Consider the following 25,281-nt stretch of genomic DNA (forward strand, 5'->3'; position numbering starts at 1 on the left):
GCAAATGCTATTGCTAATGCTGCTAATTCCATACTGATTTGGTCACCTGGCTCGGGTCTCGTGTACTTGGGGCCTTTTGGAGGCCCACCAAAGTATCACAAAACCCTGAAATTTACTGCGAGACTTTTCTTTAGATGAAACACTTTCTTGCCTGGGGATTTACTTCCTTTGACCTCAGAGGAATAGTTGATATTATGTTTGGGGAATTTTCACACCCACAACAACACAGTCCTTGTACAGTCGGATTCAAAAGTACTGCAAAGAATTAAGCGCCGCCACTTTTGCCGCAGTTTGGAAATTGAGTTTATTTATTGTCAATGTTACCAGTGAGAGAGAAATTTGAACCACATTCCCATCTTTCGCCATATCTTCATCATAACTACATCTTAAAAGAGAAATTCATACGTGATATGAGCAATATTTAATGCTACATGAATTGAATTCTGCTGGTTTTTCCGGGTATTCTTCCGCGTTTATCCATTTTGAAGGACAATATTTCGCCAACGTTCCAGTTGGCTTCCTCAGGTCCACTGAAGTGTTGATGCAGAAATTTGTTCACCTTATATACACCCCGTTGCCGCCTTTTTTCTCGAGGTGTGCCCTGATTGGTCAGGATCTTTGAAGACCCTTTTCCACGCGCTGGCGAGATTGTAGCCGTCTTCACGGTTGAAGTTCTTTGTCGTTTTGGCGATTTCAATTGCCTCCCTGATTATTCTCGGGTAGTAGCGGCCTTCTTTGTTCAGAAGAGAGGCGTTGTCAAAATCAATATTGTGTGTCGGTCCACTCCATTGGTGTTCCGCCACCGCTGACTGGGTGAAATGTCTATTTTTTACTGCCCTTCTGTGCTCTTGGACTCGGCATTTCAGTACTCGTGATGTTTGGCCGATGTAGGACTCACCGCAGCTGCATTTAATTTGATATACTCCTCCACAGATGTCATTAGGGTGGTGGTCTTCCGTGTTGACGAGGATATTCGACATCTTGGTGACGCATTTGAATCTGGTCATGATGCTGTGTTTCTGGAGGGCTCTCGCGATCTTTTCCGTGGTATCGGCGACGTAAGGTAGGATAGCGTGTGCCATCGCCTTTTCTGTAGTAGGGCTCTCTTCATTGGTCCTTTTTGGGGCCATCCGCGACTGCTTACGTTCCATTTTGTGGAAAATCTTCAAGATGTTTTCTCGCCGGAAGCCGTTCATCTGGAAAGTTTCCATTAAATGCCGTTTTTCTTTTTCGATGGAGGCATTTAATAATCGCTAAACCATCACTGCAAATATTGGCAATGCGTGTTAAAATTCATTTTGATTTAGTGACACTAGAAGACTGGTTAGTTCTATTGAATGACTTAGGAAAGCTCGTAATGAAACACTATTGAAATCAGTGAGTGAGTTGGCTTAGTGCCAAAGCAGATTATTATTAACGGCAGTATTTTCAAGTCGGGGATTCGAATCGCACCGAAAAAAAATTTCCGAAGCATATGATGGCAGTACCATATTTTTCTTATCCAATCTAACGAAAATTAATCACTGCTGTCGTTATAAAATTTAGAATGGCGTAAATTCATTTTGTTTTCCGCGGATATCGTTATTCGAAACAAAATCTCATTTCAAGAAGGATTTGGAAAAATATTCCATACAGTTATTCTTCTCCATCACGTTATTTTTCGTACTATACGAATGTTCTATCGTCTTCAATAATATGTAGACCGCGATGACTCACACTTAACTGATGTAGTCGGGTCGGTGAAAACGTGGGAGGTTGGCACATGAAGCAACTTATATCTTTAGTCCTAACGGCACCAAGAGCCGACAAGGTTGGACGCGACAGAGCCACCGAAGCAGGAGTCAAACTCCAAGATCGAATGCCCAATCGAAATAAATATTAGCGAATGGAATGCACAGTAGAAACTCACATCCCTGCGGGCATTTGGGCCGTCGGAGTGTTTTCTTTCGGACTACGTGGCGAATTTTTTTTCCTATCGTTAGATTCACATTACGTCTTGCTGTTTATGTCTCAGTAATACTTACAATTAGTTCCGCAGCTGATTGTGTCTACGCTATGAGTAGATGTGGTTGAGTTCTGGGAGAGATCCAGTCCGAAGTAATTACACGTTTTTCAATTTTTAAAAGAGGCAATTTTAAAAACGAACATATTATATATGCACATTGCTCAAAGAGGATGTAAATGGCGAATGTATTTAAACGACGAAAGTTATTAAAGTAATTATTCCATGTAGTACAGTTGGTGGATCGGTTAAACCAACATGCTATGAAAGAAACGTTAAAGGGTTCAAGTCACGTCCATTATACCATGGAAATAAACATTCTAGTTAGTAATAGGAAAACGAAATATTAGCGTAGTGAGAGATTCATGCAAGAGTTATAACATGCCAAGAGAAGCATGCAAATATATCAAGCATTCGCTAAGCATAAGCTAGTAGTTGATAATACTAGCAATATTTAGTATTGAAAAATGCAGTTAGTTATTAACTGTAAATGCAGAGCCTATTTAACTTAGTCCGTGTAAAGTTATTCTAGAGCTAAACTATTAAGTCGAGTGAGGTGTGAGGGATGTCGCATTTCTGCTGAATTCTCAAGCGATTAATTCTTTGCTGTAATCTTAAACTTCTACGTTGCATAACATTTTGGACAGTTGACTGTGAAGTGAAATTTGACTACATTTTTCTGCATCTTCAGGCCTTATTATTGTCTCACTAACGGTTCATATGCGATGCATCACGGCCTCTGCTTCCTCCACCATTTGAAGGACAATTTCTACGAAGTTCAGCGGAAAACAGAGCATCAGGATGACATAAAACCTTATCTTTCAATTTTCAAATACCAGGGTGTGCATGTGTCATTGCATATATAAGGGTGAATAACTATTATTTTTATTTACCTGAGTCGGAAGATTATTATTCCTGGAGTACGTATTTCACGCTTTTAGATTTTTAAATGACAATGTCTATATTTCGCGATTAAATGACAAGAGAAAAATTTTCAAGCGCGCGAAAACGCGACTGCTAAGTATGAATGCTGGTATTAGCTCGTGTGACGCATTTCTGGTTCCCGCTGTCGTCGAGTGAGGTGACCTTGGTGCGAAGCTTTGAGCGCTGCAATGTTGCAGGCTGCTAGCAGGTAGCAGAGTACCCTGCTAGCAGGTAGCGCTTGGCTTAAATAAGGATTATTAATACCCTATCAAACGAAGGAAACTCTCCGACCATCAGCACTCATCCTAACCTTAATCAGAAACGCTCACACACCCCCCCTCCCCGGGAGACCCTTATAAAATAGATAAGATTTTAAAGGCGGCTATCATTTCATTCGTTTGGTTTGTGCATTACATAGCCTTAGTACACAATGTAAAGAACACTTTCATTGTGCGAAAAATCCACAGAGAAAAAAATCATTCGCCTTGACCGGGATTCGAACCCGGATCCCTGTGTCTCCCGTAAAGTTATCACCGTGGCTAGTCCCTGTATGCTTAATAACACTTTCAAATTAAAATTAAGATCATACATTATATTCCGTTTGATGGGTCCACCGGTTACTAGGGGCAGCCGCTTAATTGGGGCAGATCTTGAACAACAGAACCCAAATGAGGGATATCCCAGAGTATTCTCCGCTTATTTGGTACACCATGCCACTTTATTGGGCCATGAGTCGGCGACACAGACTCTATACTCGCGACGAAATTGAAATTTTTTGTTTTCAGAATACTTTTTTTTATATTTTCCTCCTTTGATCTACTCTTATTTTTCACAAATGTTCCTATTCTTGCCATATTTTGAAAGCTCTTGTTGTTATAATATTCGCAAGAGGATAGAACTTTTCTTTGATAGGACTTAGTAAAAGACATTCATTCGGCGTCGCCCGAGGCTGTTAAAAATATTTTTAACTAAATTGTTATAATTCTTAAAAATGATGATAAATTAACTAAACTCGCTGATTTTTTAATCTAATTAATAGTTTAATAAACTTATGTTGCATTACAAACATTCTTTAGTCTTCTTTCTATCATTTCAACATTTGTTTATACACATATACAAGAGAGTTCGCCTAATCGGGGCAGCCGCTTGCTTGGGGCAAAGTGCACCAGTCCCAATTAACCGGAATTTACTGTACTTATAAAATTGAATGAATTGAAGTGCATACATGACAGTTAAATAATATAGCGTGAGAAATTGTCTCTCGTCATCTTCCGGAGTTAATTTCGAAATCTCCAACTTATTTCCATCTGCTAAAAGTTGTTTTATTTTCGCTAATTATTCCGTTGAGCTGAAGAAATGATACTTTTCGAATGAGTTGCTATGATACGGTCACTTCCCGAGATGAAAACTCTGCTCATTCTTTGAAATCAAGATAGAAATTTTCAGCGATCGTTTAAGAAACAGGAAGTGGGTCAAGGTGGTTTGGTTCAAGGACGAATTGTGTATAATGGACAAGAAGAATTCGCTATGGCTTTTTGGGGCACTTCAACTCACAATTCACATTTACCTTTCCCTTATTTCGGTTTTACTATAACTATTATTAGTTTCACTTGCGACGCATCATGGTTTAATCCTCCTCATCCATTTCAAGGACTAACTCCTCCAATTTAGGCGAAAATTAAAAGATAGAGAATCGTAAACCCTCAGTTTTCCATTTTGAACCTTCGGGCGTCCGTACAATACTTGTATTTCATCCGAAAAATTGAGCAAAAATTTGTTGAAAAGAAATGAAATCTAAAAAAATGTGCATCGCCATTTAATTAATTACTTTCATTGCGCACATTACATGAATTATTAAATATTTTATGGACACGAAGGGAGTGTCGTAGTTTCGAAGTATGAGAAGTATTTAAACCGAGGCGTTTTCTGCTGTTTATTTAAACTAGATTTTACAGATCGGCATGATTCGTTCAACTGAACGGGGATATCGTGTCAATAATGCGGATATAAAATTATTATGTTGTTTTATGATGTTGGTTTGTTTACCAATTTATCACATCTACATGCAGTAAAACCCCTTTAAATCGTAATGGAGGGGACCAAAATTTGGGCAATATGATGTTTGGAGGTTCACTATATAGAGGTTTCATTGATAGGTACCATTTTACATATCCCTCGGAAATGAAAGGCACTACTGGCTTCTTAACAATTTTATTTGTGAGTTTAAACAAAAATGAATCCATTATGTGAACATATTTTAATTATTTAATGATAACAGAAAGCGAGCGCTATCACGTGATTCTTGCCATGATTCAAGAGAGAAAACGATGTGATATCTTTTAATTCAAATTCAATGTAAAAAGGTTCACTACATAGAGGTTTTACTGTAATATGCTTGCGATTTTTGTCATTAAAAGTTAAATGACTTAGTTACGAACCGAAACCTTGCAACTAAAAAATAAGTAATGGATTACATATGCGAGGCTCGTTCGATAATTCCTTATAATTTCCGAGAGATGGCACTTCTAATATCAGAAATTACTTTTTCCCGGTAAGCATTGCTCTTGACTAGTCAGCTGTTACAGTTTCAGTATAATCCATGTCACAGTTCCATTGTTGTTGTCGATTGTAGTGGACAACTTTCATTTGTTTAGAGGAATCGATGAAAGTGAGTTTCGTGCGGTAAATCAAATACTTGTTTTCGAAAGATTTATCTCCGAAATTAAGCAAAGCTAAGCTGCACGAAGTTCATGTCACATCTGCTTTTGTGTTTGCAACAATTTGTAATTAGATAAATGACTTTATACGTGGCCGTTCATAAAAAAAAGAAAATCGTTCCGGACGCCCTGTGGCCACAGGCATATACGCAATGCGCAATCAATTGAAGTTTGCTCGTTAAATTGGGTGTAAAAATGATATCTGCGAGAGGGGTTGGCTAACATTGGAGAACATATGAATGAAATCGCGTGGTCATATTACGCGTGGTCGCGTGGACCCTTACGAAATAACTCTCTGCTGGGTATTATAGTGGGTATTTTATTAAAGCGGGTGGTATTAAACCCCACTGATGAGAATCATGTGTCAATTGCAAGAAATGGTATAACAGGAGGTGTTGGGCGACATGGAATTAATGGTGGTATGCTTGTTCCTGCCTATCATTTGGTATAGTTTAGTGAAGGAGAGCCACTACAATGGAGAGAGAACTGGAATTAATTGTGGATTGCCACTATATCATCTTACGTCTTGTGATCAGGCTGTATTCTGTCAGTTTTTATGTGTTTTTTATGCCCGAAACGTTACGCAAAGCCGAGCTACAGAGTAAGGACAATATCTAAATTGTTATTCTTCATTCCGAGATTCTGCGTCGAACGCAAACTGAGCGATGTATTTTAGGGAAGCATTCATTTGTTTATTTCATCACCAAAAACGACACAAAGGCTTTTACATTGGCTGTTCATTAAATAAATAATACCTAAAAGATAACAAACAATAGCACAGAAAGTAAAAACTAACAGAAAACAAAATTTTTAAACATAAGAAGGGGCACTATTTATTACACAGCGGTGAATTAATCATATGTCATTTTAAGGTGGCTTTGTAACTAGTGTCAGAGGAGAGAAAAAAGGTCCAGGGAAGGGATTTTTGAAGCCACGGAGTTAAACAAGGAGGGGATTCGGTATAACAGAGAGAGTTGAGAGATGGAGAGACGGAATCGCGGAATGTGAAGCAGAGAGTAGTTTCGTGAGGGGCGAGGAGGAATATGAAAACGGAAGAGAGGGAGAATTTCGTTTGTCCGTAGAGAACCGCTAAAGATTCTACGCAGAAAAATGACGTCAGATAAGACACGGCGGCTTGTTCTGCTAGATATCCTGAGGGAGGAAAGGATAGCGTCACGGGCGTAATATCTGAGTGTGGGGATTCGATGGCGGGCAACAGCAAGAAAGAAGTTTACGGGACGGTTGAACATGCTTATAGTAGTGGAGCAGGCCTACTAAACTGCTGAGCAGTATTCTAGTATAGGGAGAATGCATCCGAAGAAAAACTGTTCTTAAAGCGGTAGGGTCGTGAAGGTCTGTTAGTCGATATAGCATACCAACAAAGGTCATTGCTTTTTTCACTATCATCGAAATGTGATCCTAAAATTTTAATTCGTCATCAAAGATCACACCTAGGTCCCAGTGGGAGGTTACAAGAGGGATAGGCTTATTCAAAAGGCTGTAAGTTAAGTAAGCTATTCATCGTGTCATGCTAATGCATCACAAATATCATTTTTCTCAGAAAAATAAGCTTTAATAAAAAGAAATAAATTTAATATTAATAAAAATAGGATGAAAAATTACTAAACGGAAATAAAAGTTAGTATTTTCGAAATCTCCCTCCCCATCACGAAAAGTGCATGAAAACCTAAAAAAAATAGGGGTCATTCAATTTTTTAGAGTTACCATTCATACAAATATCTTTTTTCGCAGAAAAATAAGCTTTAATAAAAAGAAATAAATTAAATATTAATATAAATAGGATGAAAAATTACTAAACGAAAATAAAAGTTAGTATTTTCGAAATCTCCCTCCCCATCACGAAAAGAGCATGAAAACCTAAAAAATTGGGGTCATTCAATTTTTTAGAGTTACCATGCACACAAATATCTTTTTTCTCGTAAAAAAAAGCTTTAATAAAAAGAAATGTAAATAATTATATTCATCATTAGTCTCCTAAACTAATGTTTTCAATTTAAACTAACCTCTGACATCAGACAATTAATGTGTTTTATTTTTAGGTATATGAAATAGAACTATTTTCATTTTAATGAAACACCCTATATCTATAGGAAATACCCTTCCTCCTTAAAATCTTAAAATAATATCATTTAAATACAAGTACTATTCGTAGGAAATTAACCTACATTGATGAATTCTAAATCCATAGCACTTTTCTGCCAAAATAGTAATGAAATTCAAAACATAAAAAATATTTTTCAATTATGGTCCTTTTGTACTAATAACTCATATGAAATTGGGGATAGAAACCGATCTGGGTCAAACCGGTCTGAACTCAGATCATGTAAGAGTTTAAAGGTAGAACAGACGTATTAATTAAGCTAATGCACCTAATTATTATCTTAATCCAACATCGAGGTAGCAACCCTTCCCGTAAATATGAACTCTGAGGGGAGATTACGCTGTTATCCCTAAGGTAACTTAGTCTAATGAATTCCCACGAATCGCACCTAAACGTGATGATAGTCTCTTTATTTTTTTCAATATGCCACTTCTTCTGCTCCAACAGCGAATTCCTTTCTCTCCGCTGTGATGTGGTGATTGTCCTTTGCCGTTAGGCCGCTATCCACAGTCTCACTGCGAACGCCCCGTGGCGAATGCTCGTCTTTGCTTCGGACTGTGGGTACCGGGGTCGCTCGCTACGAGGCGTTCGCGTCGCACAATTCGACGCGAGCCGTGGCCGTGCGCTTGTCGGTAAAATAGCAGTGCTCAAAGGTTGCCTCGCCCCGTGTTGTTCTGCGTAAAGTGGACGGATACCCAGTGGCGGCTTGCCTGTATAAGGACTCTCGGACGCCGCCCCTCCCAAAAATTTGAAAAAGGAAAAATTTAAATACCCATTCAATTGTAATTATACATCTAATTAACAAAAGTGTTTTTCAATCGCATACATCGAAAATGTAGGATAAAAACACGCTAAAATAGCGCGAGAAGTTCGTATTTGTAGGCGTGGGGCGCTGGCCAGAACGACCCAATCCATATTAACATGCAGTTATATGATTAAGTGGTAGTGTTGGGGGATGCTGGTGCTATAAAGCGTCTAAGCTTGTGCCTTGTGGGAGTCTTGGGACGCCGTCCGAGCATGCGCAGAGCGACGTATCTAGTGAGCTGACATCGCCGCGACGCCCGGCGGCCGTATAATCTTGGTGTGTTGCAGAATACCTTGTTTTGGAGACCAGTTGACTTATTATGTGTAAATTGTTTTAATGTGAATAGGCCTTAGTTGTAGTTGATTTAATATAGTTAGTGATTGTTAGTGTTTTGGTGTTAGTGATTGTTTTGTGTACTAGTAGACTCTAGATTACCTGAAAACCTCACTAAAATATTCAAAAATGTTAACCCCCCGTCAGATTGTGCCCCTCCCAGCATTTGACTCACGAGCCGTCACTGTGGATACCTGTGACGTCTGCCTCGCACTATGACAAAATACAATTCTGCACTGCAAACCAACGAACCTCCACAAAGAAACTGTCATCATGGATAATCATGACTTGATCAGACAATAGAGTAGTTACCTTCATCAAAAGAAAACGATATAAAGGCTATTGGGATATTGCTATTCCTTACCCACCATTAGTGTATTCATAACATAGGTACCAATTATTTGGTTTTTGAAATACCGGTTTAGATGAATGGCAGGGGTCAAATTTTATCCTCATTTGAAAAAGGCCAGATTGGCGCCCATGCGATGCCACTCCACGAGACGTCACAGGGACCTAGTTTCCATACGAGTAGATGGGAGATTTATATCGTCTGAGATTACCAATGCGTGCATGAGGCACAGAGCTCAGGGAAACATCTCTTAATAATCACCTATTGAAACTGCCTAAGGTAGGAAAGTTTCCTTCGTTTGATAGGGGAATAATAATCCTTATTTAAGCCAAGCGCTACCAGCTAGCAGGGTACTCTGCAACCTGCCAGCATCCTGCGTCGTGTCAGCGCTCAAAGCCTCGCCCCAAGGTTACCTCACGCGGCGACAGCTGGAACTAGAAATACGTCACACGGACTTTACCCATCGTTCATACTTAGCCGTCGCGTTTTTGCGCGCTTGAAAATTTTACGCTTTTCGTTTAATCGCGAAAAATATATGTCGTCATTCGAAATTCTGAAAGCGTAAAATACGTACTCCAGGAGTAATAATCTTTCGATTGAGGCAATAGATAAATAATAGGAAATCACCCTATTCACTTATCAGTCGTCTTTCCTTCTCGTCTACTTTCTTCATCTTCATAATTTCCTTCAGTTTCTTCCAAATTACCCTATCGAAAGCCTTTTCCAAGTCTATAAAACACAGACTTATTCCTTTTCCTCTTTCCATATATCTCTCACCAACCATCCTCAGTAGTCCTATAGCAAACACCCCCCCCCCTCCCGTTACCTGGCCGCCCGCTTTGCCTAGCATTGCAGAATCACAATTGTAACATTTTTATATCATAGGATGTGTTTGTCTTGTATATATTTAAAATCAGTTAAAATAAAATAAATTCATGTGGCTTGATTATTGCTCATTACGATAAAAGAAGCAAAGATTGTAGTTTAGCCGCACGTATGAGATCTGTAGGTTGTGTTTTGTTAAGCAGAGGTTAATGTTGTACCTCTGTATTTCTTAGAGGCTGGAGTAATTTACATTTCAATGCATGACCGGAGCCTTTCTGTTTTAAGCCCTCAGAGATAGAATCCCAAAATTTAGATGCCGTAACGAGAAAAAAGTTTTGATTGGTATTTGAACGTAGAATCGGATGACAAATAGAATAGTCCATAATGCAAGATGTTATCGGAGTGGTTTCTGAAACATTCTTCAACATTTCCCTTAGAGAATATAGAAGGATGGAGAATTATTCTGAATATCTCAATAATCATCATAATATTATCACCAATGGGCATTCATATGCTAAGTGTCGTTGTGAACAATCATAAGTGATCCAAAGATTATTTTGCCTCTAATCTCCTCTGCGCTTACTTCACTAATAACAATTCAATTCATATTTACCTATTTATTCTCTTTTACTTTCTCTTATATACTTGCATTATGTAACTCATCGAGACGTTCCTTTGTTTTTCTGTCTATCCACTTGTCCTTCGACGATTGTCTTCATCAGGATTCATCAAGCGTATTGTGGGAAGATTTTCGGATGAGAAAACAAAAGAAAGATGCTATTTCGCACTCGTCCGACCGCACCTTGAATATGCAGCGATATCATATGGGATATATTGCTGATAGACTTAATCCACGAACTATATAAATTACAAAGGAAGGCTGCGCGGTTCGTCAAAAAACTGTTACGGGCGTACAGACAGCGTTACCCAGATGTTAAGCGAATTAGGCTGGGAGCCATTGGAGACTCGGAGGCTGCGCCCTACGCTTAGATTGCTTGAACAATTGAGAATGGATATCTTTAAGTGCGATACGGAGAACCTAATAATTATTAGAGCCACACTATATTTCCAGGTCCGACAGAAGCGATAAATTAAGAGAGATATTTTGCCGAACGGATAGATATGCGAATTCGTTTTTCCCCCGAACCGTAAAGGACCTTAATAAATGTTAGTCGTAATTTCGTTAAAAAATTTCCTTTTTATGCGTGAATGGCTATTGTTCTAACACCCTCTGCCACACGCCTTTCAGTTGGCTTGCGGGATAGTACGTAGATTCAGATGTAGATGGTGTGGCAGATGAAATTATCCCGTCTTCTTCTTAAGGTTTTTAAAAGACTTCTATTGTTTCCTGCTTCTCTCAACACTTCCTCATTATCACTTCCTATGGCGGCCTTATACGCTGTGTACTATTGTAGAAAAGAAAGTATCTCTGCCAAATTTGTATCTCCGCTATCGCTTTGTGGAAAGATAGGTAGATATCCTATATTGACGGTATTTCTTTCTAAGGAACGAGATGAAGGACATTCAAGGAAAGTTGTCTTTTGTCTACTTTAAGGTTATGACGGAATATCCACGCGATCCAAGCCTAATTAGTTTGCGTTTTTTATTATTGGACCAATCGCTGACATCCAGCATTCAAGACATCTCCACATGGACACCACACGGTCATAAAAACAATACGCATTATAACAAAATGCAAGACCGCAGTCACGCAAAGCGAAAACCATATCAACGGCTATTTATACACGTAACATATCCATTCAAGGGTATAAAAACGGATCAACATTCAACGAGTCGTCTTAGCGATTTCCGCTATTCATTTTATTGATCGGGACACCGTTGCTATAATTAATAGTACGAGGAGAGAATGACATTTTAAATCTATCTGTTTTTCAGTCTATTTTCTATATTTTTTCTCGTGGTCGCATCTACCGTAGTAACACGGTAAACAAAGGATATTATTCACGTCGTCTGAGGAAAAAGCACTTCTCCGAATGAATGGACCAAAATGTAAGTGTTCTATCTTCTAATAATGCATTCACAAAAGTTGTGTGGTTATCCATGCGATGCACTTTCGTGTCAATTCACGCACATTCGTTCATTTAGACATTAACTCGTTTGGGTCGCTGTACCGTGTAAACAAGTCCTTAGAGATGAGGGAATTTCAAATGAGGTCTTATTATTATAGCAACCAAGGTTGTGACGGATCGTGCACTGCCCACCCGCTATGAGCTTACTTCCTGCTGGTCGCTATAATGGTGGTGGTGCATCAGATATTTTTTTGTTTTAATTAAAATTATTCGACTTCCTTATCTTTACTTTATCCCTTCTCTCTTTCGATGCTTCGCACTTTCTTTTTTTACTGGAGAAAATCCCGGAATTCGTTCCTCGCCAAACCCACTTCTTCACTTAATCGTCCCTGAAAGTGTTTGAAGAGGAAAAGAAGTCCCTAGACATAAATCCTTGTACATAGCGAGCGTAGCATAGAATATAGTACATGTTGTAATCTCTAGAGGGATGGTACTTTTATCTTTGAGTCCCTGTGAGCATAGAATTGAGTATAGTTTAGAATATTTATACACGCTCTGGACATCACCGTTGAAGAAAAACACAATTTAAAATGATTGGCTGTCCAAAAAACTCATTGTAGGTACATAAATGAAAAATTCAAACGGAAGTAATTACGACATAAAAGTATGGTATATAAATAACAACGAGATATAAGGATGCATAAGAATTTGAATATAACAACATGCGTCTTGTCAAAGAGGAGAATATCCTCGGTCATAAATAGGCTGTCTTTTATTAAGCAGCGTTTAAATTTGATGCATAATGATCAAAGCCATGTGTACTTTATATTTGAACACATGATTGGAGACCTTTCGTTTTAACGAGAAATGATTTTTGGAAGGCATTCGTACATGGGATCAGAAAACGTAGAGAATGGAGATTAAAATTAGTGCGAGATGTTATCTTTGTGGACTTTTTTTCATAATTTGTTTCTACTGTTCAATTCACGGAAGCCTGCTATTCAACATCATTTTCATTATTTTCACAGAAAATTTTGTTTTTCCGCGTTGAAATATTTTTTTAGCAATACGGAAGAGTCCGCTGTTTTCTTAAGTCAGTGCACGGGAGATAACCAGCCTCCTAGCATCACAAACTCCAACGAAATTGTAACATGACGTTATATTATTTGCCGTGGAATCGCCGAAGACGTTTAATATGTTGTGCGTTCTTCACGTCCCATCACGAGACTAAATTGTTAATCGAAAGAAAATATAACTGGACGGATGGGCCTTTTTACGAGAGAAAGTAAACGTTCTGGAGGTGGATTTTTTAAAATACAACATGAGCTGCACAGTTATTCATGTAGTATTAAACATTTGACATCATCATCATCATCATCATCAAGGGTCAACAATCATAGGATTGTTTTGACGCATCTCACTGCTCGATTGTTTTATCAGCTAATCTTTCGAATTTCTTCTCTTTCACATCCTTCTAAACTTTCCCATTCTGGCCATCTACTTTTCCCTTGGCAATTGTTCAGGGATGCCGACTTACAACAAACTTTGGGGGGGCCCAAACCGGGGATCTTGCCCCGGAAATTTTATGAGTAGTCAGTTTTAAGTTTTTAAGCATTTTAGAAGAGTTATATGATCAACATTGGAAACTCCGATAACTCGAATCTCGATATCTGGACACTACGGGGAAAATTGACCAGCCTGACACTTTTTTTCCTCACACACATAAGGAATTTTTGAGGGGGCTCGGGCCCCCTAAAGGCCCCATGGAGTCGGCGCCTCTGCAATTGTCTTCATCAGGCCATCATGTCTCAAGGTTTATCTTATAATATTGTTCCGTCTTCTTATTAAGGTTATCATGAGGCTTCTCTTCACTCCTACTCTTCTTAGGACTTCCTCCATACTAACTCGGTCGATCCATTTGATTTTCATCATTCTTCTATAGCACCACATTTCGAAGGCCTCTATCCTTGCTTTCTCCGCTGCGGTCATTGTCCTATGTCCTTGCCTCACTTCCGTATAGGACATACTCCAAATGTATGTCCTCATAAATTGTTCTTTTACTTCCACATTTAAGTTTCCCGCTGTAAGCAGGTCTCTCTTTTGATGGAATGCTCTCTTCGCCTGGGCTATTCTGCTGGTAATTTCTTTCTTACTTCTCCCGTCGCTAATTATCTTGCTTCCCAAATAACCGAATTCATCCACCTCTATCAGTTTTTGCTTCCCTATTCTAGTGTTAGTCTTGAATTCTTCTCTTCTACAATCCTCGTGAAAATTCTCCTGAAATGCTATAGCGATAAAAATATTACGAGAGATGGGAATGTTATAAAAAAATTCCTGAAAATAATAAAACTCAGTTTCCGAACTGCTGTGAAAGCGCAGCCGCTCAAATTCGTTGCGATATTTTTCAATTCGACTATGCGCAATACCCCGCAAACCGCATTAATAGGATAATTCTTTGTTATAACTTTTGCGTCTCGTCTATTTTTGGGTAAACGCAACGTTTCCCGATAGATGGTGGTAGCTTTCTCAAAGGAAAGCTCACCCAACAATTGACGCGGCGACAATGCATAAAAGTTTATATTTAACGTAATGCATTAATAAGGGTTTGGCAGGGGTGTTATGACACCAGCCTTTACTCGTAAAAAAAAGTAAATTATCTAAATAAATGACGCCAAGCATTTATTTAAGTTCTTTATGGTTCGGGAGAAAAACGAACTAAACGAATAAAACTCAGTGGAAATATTGCAATGTCTTATTTTAATAATATTAAGAACTTCCACCATATCGTGCCCAACATCGTACAAGATATGCGGATCAAATTATTTTTTCATTCTGCAGGCGCGTGTATACCAACATAATAAAACAAATTTGACAATCAGACTATCCAAACTCCAATCCTATAATTTCCTGAGAACACGCATCTTACTTATGTCGTAGTTGGCAATGTAAGACGCATTTTCCCCGCAGAAGGCCCAGGACTGATTTTAGTTGATAATATTCATTTTATGAGGATCGTGGGGATATGCCGATTCCTCAAATGTTGAATTTTCTTCGAACGTCGGTTTGAAATATTCTTGATGCTCACTTGTTTTTCCCTTCAAAATTTGACGATGACGTCTTGGTGCTCTCCGAAGATTTAGTTTAATTAATTTCTTCCACAATCGTCGATTTTCTGTAGCATCCATTTCATGGAAGACGAGATCATGAGGAGAAAAGAAAATGTGAAAAACGCGGCGGTATTCAGCGTTATACGTCATCTCCTTCCTTGCGCTTCGAGGAACTCATTTGTCTAGAGATTGCTTTTTGTCTTCAAACTATCAGGGACGTAATAGAGGTGAGAGGAAGAAAAGCGATGACAAGGAAGTTGAAAAGAACGTCCATTTGACAACAAAAGAACATCGACTGCACCACTGCCATTATAGCAACCACGCTATGCTGAAATTTCGCGGAATTTGATCGTAGCTAAAGTTCCCAGCTGTTTTAGCTGTCTGCTGAGAAGTTCTGCACTTTTGGTGGTTTCAGTTGATTAATTTTCTCGGTATGTTCATGGCATTGTGTCGTAGGCTATGTTAAGTGGGGGTGGGAATGTGGGAAGGGATAAGGGCAGTCTTGTTGACTTTGTGCCTAGCGTACGTTGATGGGGTATAGAGTTCCAAAGATTCCACGAATCAGGGTGCTCTCATAAAATTAAAAAGGTAATTTTTTTACAAGTTTAGATAAGTGAGTTAAAGTTATTAACGTATGCCAAATATGACTTCATAATTCTCAATATTCCTGTTGCGAGAGACCTTCAAAGTTCGAAAAAAATTACTAAATTCTTTCGCGCTACAAAAACGCCCTGTTACGCCAGAATGCGAGTAAGCAGCTTCGCTCCATGGCAATAACAAAACAGTAACGACCATAACAAACAGCTACGACGATACCGATTCCTAACGTGAAGGGTGTGTGAGAAACAGATGTGAATAGTTTAAAAGTTTTTTTACGGCACTTGCATTGCGCAATGGTTGACTCCGACTTCGTAAAGACGCATTTTGGGAACATTTTGAAGGTAGATTAATTCATGGCCGCTTATTTCTTCTCCAGTAATGAAGATTTCTCGGCTCGGAGTTGAGAATCCTCGAAATTGAATTGTAACATAAATTAAATCAGTAATCTCGTTCGCTAGTAATCTAAGGCTTGGTTTGTCTCTCATTTAACCAATGTCATTTCCTCATTGCTTTTGATTTGTTCTTGGTGCAATATTGGAATAGGTGAAGTTAACGTTTTGGAGAAATAAAACGGATAATATTTTACGCCGATTTACTCAGCATTCACAAGGTCTGGAAGAGAGACATACGGTGATTCAGCAGTTTGTTAGGTTCAAGTGTTAATAAATTTTTAGCGTTTGCACTGCTGGGGCTAAAGTGACACCAGAACATTAAGTGATAACAATAATCTCACGCTGTGGAAATCGCCATGGATGAGGAGGATGAAAAAGTATTATACGCTATTTGTCAAGATTGTGATGGATCTTACAGTATGCATACATTCTTTAAACCTGTCAATTATTCAGGATAAATATTTCACGTGACTGATGATGGAATTAACATATTAAAAAATAAATTATATAGAGAGACACATAGGTTTTTGTAAAACTGGGGCAAACAGACTATTGGCACCACGTAAACGTATACTGGACTCTGACGTCACGCTCAGCCAACATGGCGATGGGTCGTTTTGAGCGCAAGATTAATATTCAATTTTCAAATTGGAATTTTACGAATAACAATCAGGTTAGGGAAGAACTGCTTTCACTGTAATTTTCAGCGCGAAGGATTTTTTTTATCGTATAATCATCCATTTTCAGTGGAATTCCCCATGACGTTTTCTGCTGATTGAATAGAGACTTGCACGAATTACGCTTGCAGCGGATGGGCAGTGTATATTCCGTCAGAACCTTGGTTGCTATAATAAGACATCATTTGAATTTATACCGCCTCGATCCTGAGAAAGACATACCGTGAGAAGGAAAGTCAATTTTCTCGTCGTAAGTCGTAAGGCTCAGAGCGGTCATGCCAATTGATTTCGTTACAAATTGCAGCGTTTTCAATGTTTGGCGAGTTACCATGGGAATCTGCTCTAACAATAAGTAAATGCGGAGAAGTTTTCTTTTCTTATGTTTGTGGGCGTGAGACACATCCTTGGTTTGCCGTCGTACTAAGGTATACATGATCATAAGAAGACAACAAAGGAAATAAAGAAATAAAAATAATGGAAAACAGAGAGATTTTTAAGTGTCATTCTTTCCTCGTGCTATTGAGGGTAGCAACGGTGTCTCGATTAATAAAACAAATGGCGTCACTCGCTTGGTCGTATCATTACATGTTTTTTTCCTTCCATTGTTCTAACTTTGAATAGATTCACTCTAGGAATTTAAGCAATCTTACATTTTCTGATATTTTCAGAATGATACCATTAATTTAAAACAATTAGTACTCCAGGATAACTCCCCGAACCATAAAAGTTAAAAAAAAAAATGGTATTCGTAATGTTGTTTGAGGATTTCCTTTTTATACGTAAACGGCTAGGATCGTAACATCCCATGCCACGCACTTTATATGAGGATTGAGGGGTAGAACGTAGATGTAGATGAAATCGACAAAGATGGCAGTTAGAGCGTTCTCCAAGTCTAATTTAAAAGTTTGTTTGATAGCCTTCGTATATATTTTACTCCGCAAGATGCATCAATAGGCTTATGGCAGGGGATGACAAGGCTTCAAATACACATTAACCTAGAGGAGAGATTCAAGTGTGTGTTGTGGGTGTTACGACGCTTGTCTAGTTTATTTAACAACTAATTAATTGTGCGCAGGAAATCAAATTGCTATACGTATCTCTTGGGCAAACTATCTCTCGCATTGTCTCGTTTCTGACCGATCTGAAATTATATTTCGGTTCTTGCATCATGCATCCTTTTCCACGCATTTTAAGTGTCCTTCTTCGATTTTTCAAGCTGTCAAGAAGTGATTTCCAGTTTTTCATTATTTTATTTGCCTATGTTTCACTTTATATTTACGTTATGTGCTAGTATTTAGTTTGTGGATATTCATTTATTATTGAAGTACTTATTATAGCTTGTGTATTGTGTTGACAGCGGAACCGATTCGCGATCTCGCATGTTGTGTGCAGACTGTTTTGCTGAGCAGTCGTATACGTGAAAGCAATGAAATGGTGAAACTCTGTCACATTGTCATGGAATAAGTTTCTTTTAACAATAAGGACATGTCTTGTGTTAAATTAACTATATATTGCTTCTTCGTTAAAACTTTCGCGGGCGCTCGTCATTATGATTTTAAACTTTTGGGCTATGTCGCGCGTCAATTCTTTGGGTTGCCCAAACGTTCCCGACCAACGCTGGTCGCTTTTTCAAGGGGTTATGAAGAGATGAGAATTTAAAATCTTTTATATAGGTATCTTATCAGTTGGTGGGGGGAGGAGAGCGGTAGGTTGGGGGAGTGGGTTGTTTTTTTTCACTACGGGTTGCCAAGTACGGCTAAGTTTAATGCCGGTATCCCTGTATAAAGTATTCTTATCTTCTTTGGATATTTCAATAGCTTCTCGGACGAGTCTCTGTTTAAAACCTTTAACTTTGGCGAGGATTTTGACTTCCTCGAGGTCTATTGTGTGGCCAAGCGCTGCGTGTTCTGCTACCGCGGACTTTGTTGATTGCCCCAGTCGAATCGCACTCTCGGGTGCTCTTCTAGGCGTGTTTTGACCGACCTGCCTCTTTCGCCCATGTAGTTTTTCCCGCAGGTCTGGCAAGGAATTCGGTAGACCCCTTCCACTTGTAGTGGAGTTCTATCCTTGACGGTCTTTAGGAGATGTTTTAACTTTATGTGAGGCGAGAAGATTGTCCTTATCTGGAAATTACGAAGGATATTTCCTATGACGTCAGTCGTCCCCTTAATGTATGGCAGGAAGGCTTTCTTCTGATCTCTGAGGTCGTTTGTGGATGTGTTCGCGGCTTCTGCGGTGTTGTTTTTGATCTCGTTCTTTTGACGACTTTATTAAAAGTGCGAGAAATACCTCTGTCGTCGAATCCATTTCCCCGTAGAATGGCCTCTAGCTTCCGTCTCTCTTCGGCAAAGTTGTCCTGGGGCCGTATTCTGTATCTCCAAACCGATCGGTGCGGCACCCATTCGTTGGGTGCGACGTCACACCGACTCCCGGTAAGAAGTCGTGCGATTCTGTACGAACCCGGTCGGTGCGGCACCGACGAGAGGACGAGAGATCGTCGGTAGCCGTACCGACAGCAAAAAGGTGTCGGTACGGCCACCGACTAGTGGGTTTCATGAACTCCCCGGTGCGCATTGTACATTTTATTTTGTTTTTACCTCATCACCGAGTAAATAATGAGGTTTTCTGCAATGTTATCTTTTTCTGCCCCTTCGAATACGCCTCTATAATTCACTGTGTCATCATCTATATTAATTACCTTGACAGAAATATAAGATAATGGTAAATAAAAATGAGGTTTGCTAACATATAATGACTTTCTCTCATTTATGTTACCACTTTCACTCGCTTGTAATAGGCTTTATTTCTCTCTATCATCATTTATTTGCTCCTTTGACATAAAAAAGATATTTTTAATTAAATACGAGTGTTGCCGCAATGTTATCACTTTATATCACTCTGAATAGGCGACTGTTATTTCACTCAATCATCAATTTGGCGTTTCTCTCGGCATAGAAATAAGATCTTTTTATTTAAGTATGAAGTTTGCCACAACGGTATCAGTTTCTTTCATTTGTAACGGGCAACTATATTTCATTTCATCGTCAGCCATTGATTCCCTTGACGATAAAAGAAGATATTTGTTAATAAGTATGAGGTTTACCCCAATATTATCATTTTCTCTCACTTGGAATGCGCAACTTATACATATGTATTTCACCCAATCACAATTTATTTACTTCCTCGTCATTACACTTCTTTTAATTACACCCAGCTCCATATTTTTATAACAATTTCCTTACTTGTTCCTCTAATATGACATTTACATTTGCATTTGAATCCTACGTTCACGTTCCATGGTATGCTATTTTCGTCTGCTACGGTGCCAATGGCATAACCTTCCGTTGATAACATTTATACGGAACTTACTTAATGACAACTATATTACCAAATCATGAATAAATAGCATTATACGGAACCAATATTTAAAAAAAGAAACTACGATCTCAAGGATATTTTCAATAATTCATTACAGCAACAACAATCTCCATCACATACAAACTTTATTGTGATGTTGCAATATTGTTTCCTTCGATTCTGTAGGTACAGCATTACTACCACACATTATATAAGCATTGTTAACAACTTATCCAATATCGTTTATCTTAATCTAGCAATAAGTCGTAATTTCCGAAAATAAAAAGATTGAGAATGACGACAACAAACTGTGCCAATGAGTCTTCTCTTGTTTTTACCCTTCTTTCATTGGTGGAGACACGTGAAACTTCGGATATATTCGGATTTTCCCTGTTTGGGAAGGAGAGGGAACCGTACCGACTGGTTTGAAACCGACGACCTTACAGAATCGCTGAAAGTGTCGTCGTCGGTGCGGAATCCGTTGTCGGTACGGTTTGATGTCCAGTCGGTGGGCTTGAATGAGAAACCGACCGGTGCGGCACCGACGAAATACAGAATACGGCCCCTGGTCATTTATCGTGTAGGAGCGTAGTGAATAAAGGCGTTGACCACTCCATTTATTTGGGCTGGGTGATGGTGAGATAGAGCATGCAGGTACCAATTTGTTGCTGTTGGTTTTCGATACATTGCATGCCCAAATGTTCCATCCGTCTTCTTTTCCACGAGAACGTCCAAGAATGGAAGTTTTCCGTTTTCCTCAACCTCCATTGTAAACTTAATGTTGTCGTTAATCCCATTCAAATAGGTATAGAATTCTTGAAGCTTTTCCTTGCCGTGCGTCCAAATTATAAAAGTGTCGTCGATATATCTGACCCAAATCTTGGGCTTGTGGGCGGCGCTCTGAATTGCTGTTCCATGAATATGTTTGCAATTGCTTGGGAAAGAGGGGAACCCATCGCTGCTCCAGACGTCTGTTGATAAAAATTATTCCTCCAACGGAAGAAAGTGCTTTTGAGGCAAAAAATCTCTGCCGGCTTGGCGATGTTTTCTCCGAATCTGTCTTTTATGACATTTACTGCCTCGTCACAAGGAATATATTTGTGAAGAGCGATGTCATGCCAAAGCTGACTAGGATGTCTTCTTTTTTGACCTTGATGCCGCTAACGATCCGAAGAAAATGTTGAGAGTTTCTCACGTATGATTTCGCCTCTCCTATTGCGGGCTGTAAAATCGGCGCCAGGTATGTCGCTAATTTATATGTTGGTGAGTCAATAGCGCAGACAATGGGCCTAAGGGGCACTCCTTCCTTATGAATTTTTGGCAGGCCGTAGATATAAGGAGTTTTCGGATCCTGTGGGCTGATTCTTCTTCTTCTTTCGGCGGTATACGGTACACAAGTATTTATTATTTCTGTCACTATTCTCTTGTATCGGGAGGTTGGGTCTCTGTCGATCTTTTGATAAGGTCCTTCCGCAAGTAGTTCTTCTTCCATCTTCTTATCATATTCTTCTTTCTTTATGACGATCGTCGCGTTGCCTTTGTCTGCTGGTAAAATCACGACGTTGTCATTTTCTTTCAATTTTCGAAGCGCTTCCCTCTCTGCAATGGTGCATGGGCGATTGCATCACAAGTTAGCACACAAAATATGAGGAGTAGCACTTGAAATGATGTTAGTAGGGCCGGATTGACATGGATCGGATACAAAATACAAAGAACCCAAAAATCAACTTGATAACATCAAACTAAGTTTAAAATGAACTGCGTTTAAATCTTCCTGCAGGGTTTAAAGGTCCACTGCTACACATTAGAAGTTCAGGGTTCACTTATTGTTCCAGCGCAACTTGAAACAGGGGGGAAAAGTTCCACTTCTTTGCCAAAATAGTTAGGCATAGAATCCCTCACTTACGCAATATGTCCTCTGATGCTGTGTTGTCTTCTCTTTCATTGTTTAATCTTCAGAATCTCAGGCTTACACGGACTTCAACTTTCTACACAATATCTTGAACTCGACTTTTGACTGCCCTGAACTTCTCTATCTGTTGAATTTTAGAATACCGACTCTTTCCACCCGCTCGCTATAACTACTCCATCTGCCTGTTATTCCCAGAATTTCCCTCACCAAGCGCTCACCCTTATATCGCCTCTCCTCCCTTCTAAATTCGCTCCCTCCTTCCATAGATCCTTTTTACTGACACGCAAAAAATGCACCGCACAAGCTATGACCCATATGTCTGCTAATTGAATGCTATACTTCCCTACTGGTTAATTATTTGTTTGTTTTTATGTTGTTATTGAATTGTGTCTAATTCATGTCATTGTTAAAAATTTCACTGTAAACTGGCGTTGCGGCTGTACGTGAAATTTACTTAAATAAATAAATGGTGGTATTATGCTTCTGGTTTTTCTTATTCATTCTGAGGATTCGTCAGGCGTCTTGTCGAACCACCTCAGCCTCGCTGGGTGGTAGGTGACCAATCGCGCTCTCTACTCCGCTAATGATTTCTTCCACTGGAATTTTCTTTGGCGTCAGCGCGTAATTGAATCCTTTTTGAAGGATCGACTGGGCGGCCGGGTGCAGGGGGTGTTTTGAGGGGTTGACGACGACCTGTGCCTCGCATTGTGGATTGTGTGGTTTCTGCGAATTTCGTAATCTTGTGTAATTTCCTCTTCTCCCTCGTATTCTCTACCACCGCGATCATGTGTGATGCCGTCATTCTGTCGAGCCTCTCCAAATCTTCCTTCGTCATGGCATTGGCGAGAATGATGTGTACTATGTTGAAAGGCTCCTTGCCGACGTGGTCCAGTTCGCGGCGGGTACCTTGAATAGCTGCTCGTAGTAATTGCTCGGTGGCATTGTGAAGAATCCGGGGTGTGCGTTGAGAGCGAAGGCGGTGCTGCAGTCTCAGAAAATTTGGCAGGATCTGCTGGTCTCGGCAACGTAGTAGAAAAAAGACTGTTATTGGTTCGCAGTTTGTCGAATTCCTTCGATCGCTGTCGGAATTTCTCCCCATGGAAGCGTCGCAATTCTTCGTTAAAAATATTCGCGGGTGCTCGTCATTATGATAAAAAACTTTTGGCCTGTGTCGCCGCGTATATTCTTTGGGTGGCCCCAACGTTTCACGACAGATGCTGGTCCCTTTTTCAAAGGGATTATGAAGAGATGAGAGAATTTAAAATCTTTTATGTAGGTATCTGCGTCAGGTGGTGGGGGGGAGGGGAGCCGGAGGTTGGGGGAGTGGGTTGCTGCTTGTTTTTTTCTTATTACGGGTTGCCAAGTACGGCTAATTATAATGCCGGTATTCCTGTTAAAATTGTTCTTTTCTTCTTTGAATATTTCATTAGCTTCTCGGACGAGTCTCTGTTTAAAACCTTTTACTTTTGCAAGGACCTTGCCTTCCGTCTGGAGCGCCGGAAGGCGCCTTAGAGGGCTTACAGACTTGGGTCGGGAGACTAGTACTCTCCCAGGCGACAAATTGTCTCCTTTCTCCGCGCTAGAGACTTGGGGCGGGCGAAAACTCTCGCGCAGGCGCTTCACGAATCTCCTTTCTCCCATTTTCGGGAGAGAACAGAGTAAGAGACTTGCCCTCCTGATCACCGTTGCTATGTGTTCAACCTGTTAAGATTTCAATGAAATGTATAATTTCGTATACTCCTGGACAAAGCCGTTTTTTTTATCAACAGAAAAAAGTATCTTTGTACTTTTTTGTAGTCAAGGGTTTGTTGTTTTACTTTGCTGTAGGTCTTTTTACAAAATGGTTGAGAATAAAAATTCGAAGAAGATAGTGGATCCTGATTTTTCCGGACTAACTGCCGAAGCTTGTATAGTTGCACGAAGACTTCGTCCACGGGTTACCGAAATAATAATTTTTATCAGGTTATGGGCCCAGCAGGCATAAGTGCGGATAATTAAACGTGTAGGTGAAGAGGACTACCGCTTGCGAAAACGGTGATAAACTTCGAGTACAAATCAACCAGAGTCTGGCTTGGAATAACTCGTAGAACTCGTAACAAGAAAAAAACAGAGGAACGATGTCTGGACGGCGGCAAAATCAAATGATGGATAGCGAGTCGGCCCAGGGGCAAGGAATTCGGTAGACCCCTTCCACTTGTAGTGGAGTTCTATCCTTGACGGTGTTTAGGAGATGATTTATCTGTGTGTGAGGCGAGAAGATTGTCCTTATCTGGAATTTTCGTAGTATATTTCCTATTACGTCAGTCGTCCCCGTTAATGTATGGCAGGAAGGCTTTCTTCTGGTCGCTGAAGTCGTTTGTACTTTGACTTTTTTGTTTGAGCATAGTACTCTCCCAGGCGACAAATTCTCTTTTCTCCGGCGAGACGCGCTAGAGACTTGGGGCGGGCGACAACTCTCGCGCAGGCGCTTCACGAATCTCCTTTCTCCCATTTTTGGGAGAGAACAGAGTTACAGACTTGCCCTCCTGATCACCGTTGCTATGTGTTCAACCTTCCTCAAAGTAGTCATCCATGAATGACCCAAAATTTCTTTACCCCCTGCGTAATATCCTCTTATGTGACCTTGTTGGTGATTCATCATGCTTTGTTGTTTGTACATGTTTACAAATTGGTATTTGGTGAGCGTGTTCGGGTGTCGTATTAAGGTACTTGTCTTTTGTAATTCATTCGGGGCCGTCCTTTTCTTTTCAATCCTTACAATTGTCATTCCACAGTTGTCTTCATAAGGATATCATACCTATTGATGTGTCTGAGGGTTTTTTTTATAAGATTTCTATTTTCTCCAACTTTTCTTTACACCTCCTCGTTACTTACTAGGTCAATATGTTGTGCCGTCTTCATTCTTAAGCTGCACAATATTTCGAATGCCTTTACTCCTGAATTGGTATTTGGTACATTACTATAAAACGACCGTTGTCAGCAGGCCTTTCAATATGTATAAGAGGTTAGGAAGTGGAGGCCATTGATCATCGAGGGCCCTTGCCTAGAAATAAAGTTTTTTTTTGTTAATAAAAGAATCCGTTTCCCTGCTTTAAGCAAACGATCCAAGTCCATTCTCCGTAGTATGTA

General features: G+C 39.7%; 1 long non-coding RNA gene across 1 annotated transcript; it reads right to left on the bottom strand.

Annotated features, from left to right (window-relative positions):
- Positions 1-7,871: 7,871 nt before the first annotated feature.
- Positions 7,872-21,416, bottom strand: LOC124173242. Its single transcript, XR_006868472.1, has 3 exons — positions 21,406-21,416; positions 20,850-20,851; positions 7,872-8,123 (listed from the first exon to the last, which is right to left on the bottom strand). It is a non-coding gene; the product is annotated as an uncharacterized LOC124173242 (long non-coding RNA).
- Positions 21,417-25,281: the final 3,865 nt, after the last annotated feature.

This window comes from Ischnura elegans (assembly GCF_921293095.1).
Source record: "Ischnura elegans chromosome 13 unlocalized genomic scaffold, ioIscEleg1.1 SUPER_13_unloc_4, whole genome shotgun sequence".
NCBI lineage: Eukaryota > Metazoa > Arthropoda > Insecta > Odonata > Coenagrionidae > Ischnura > Ischnura elegans.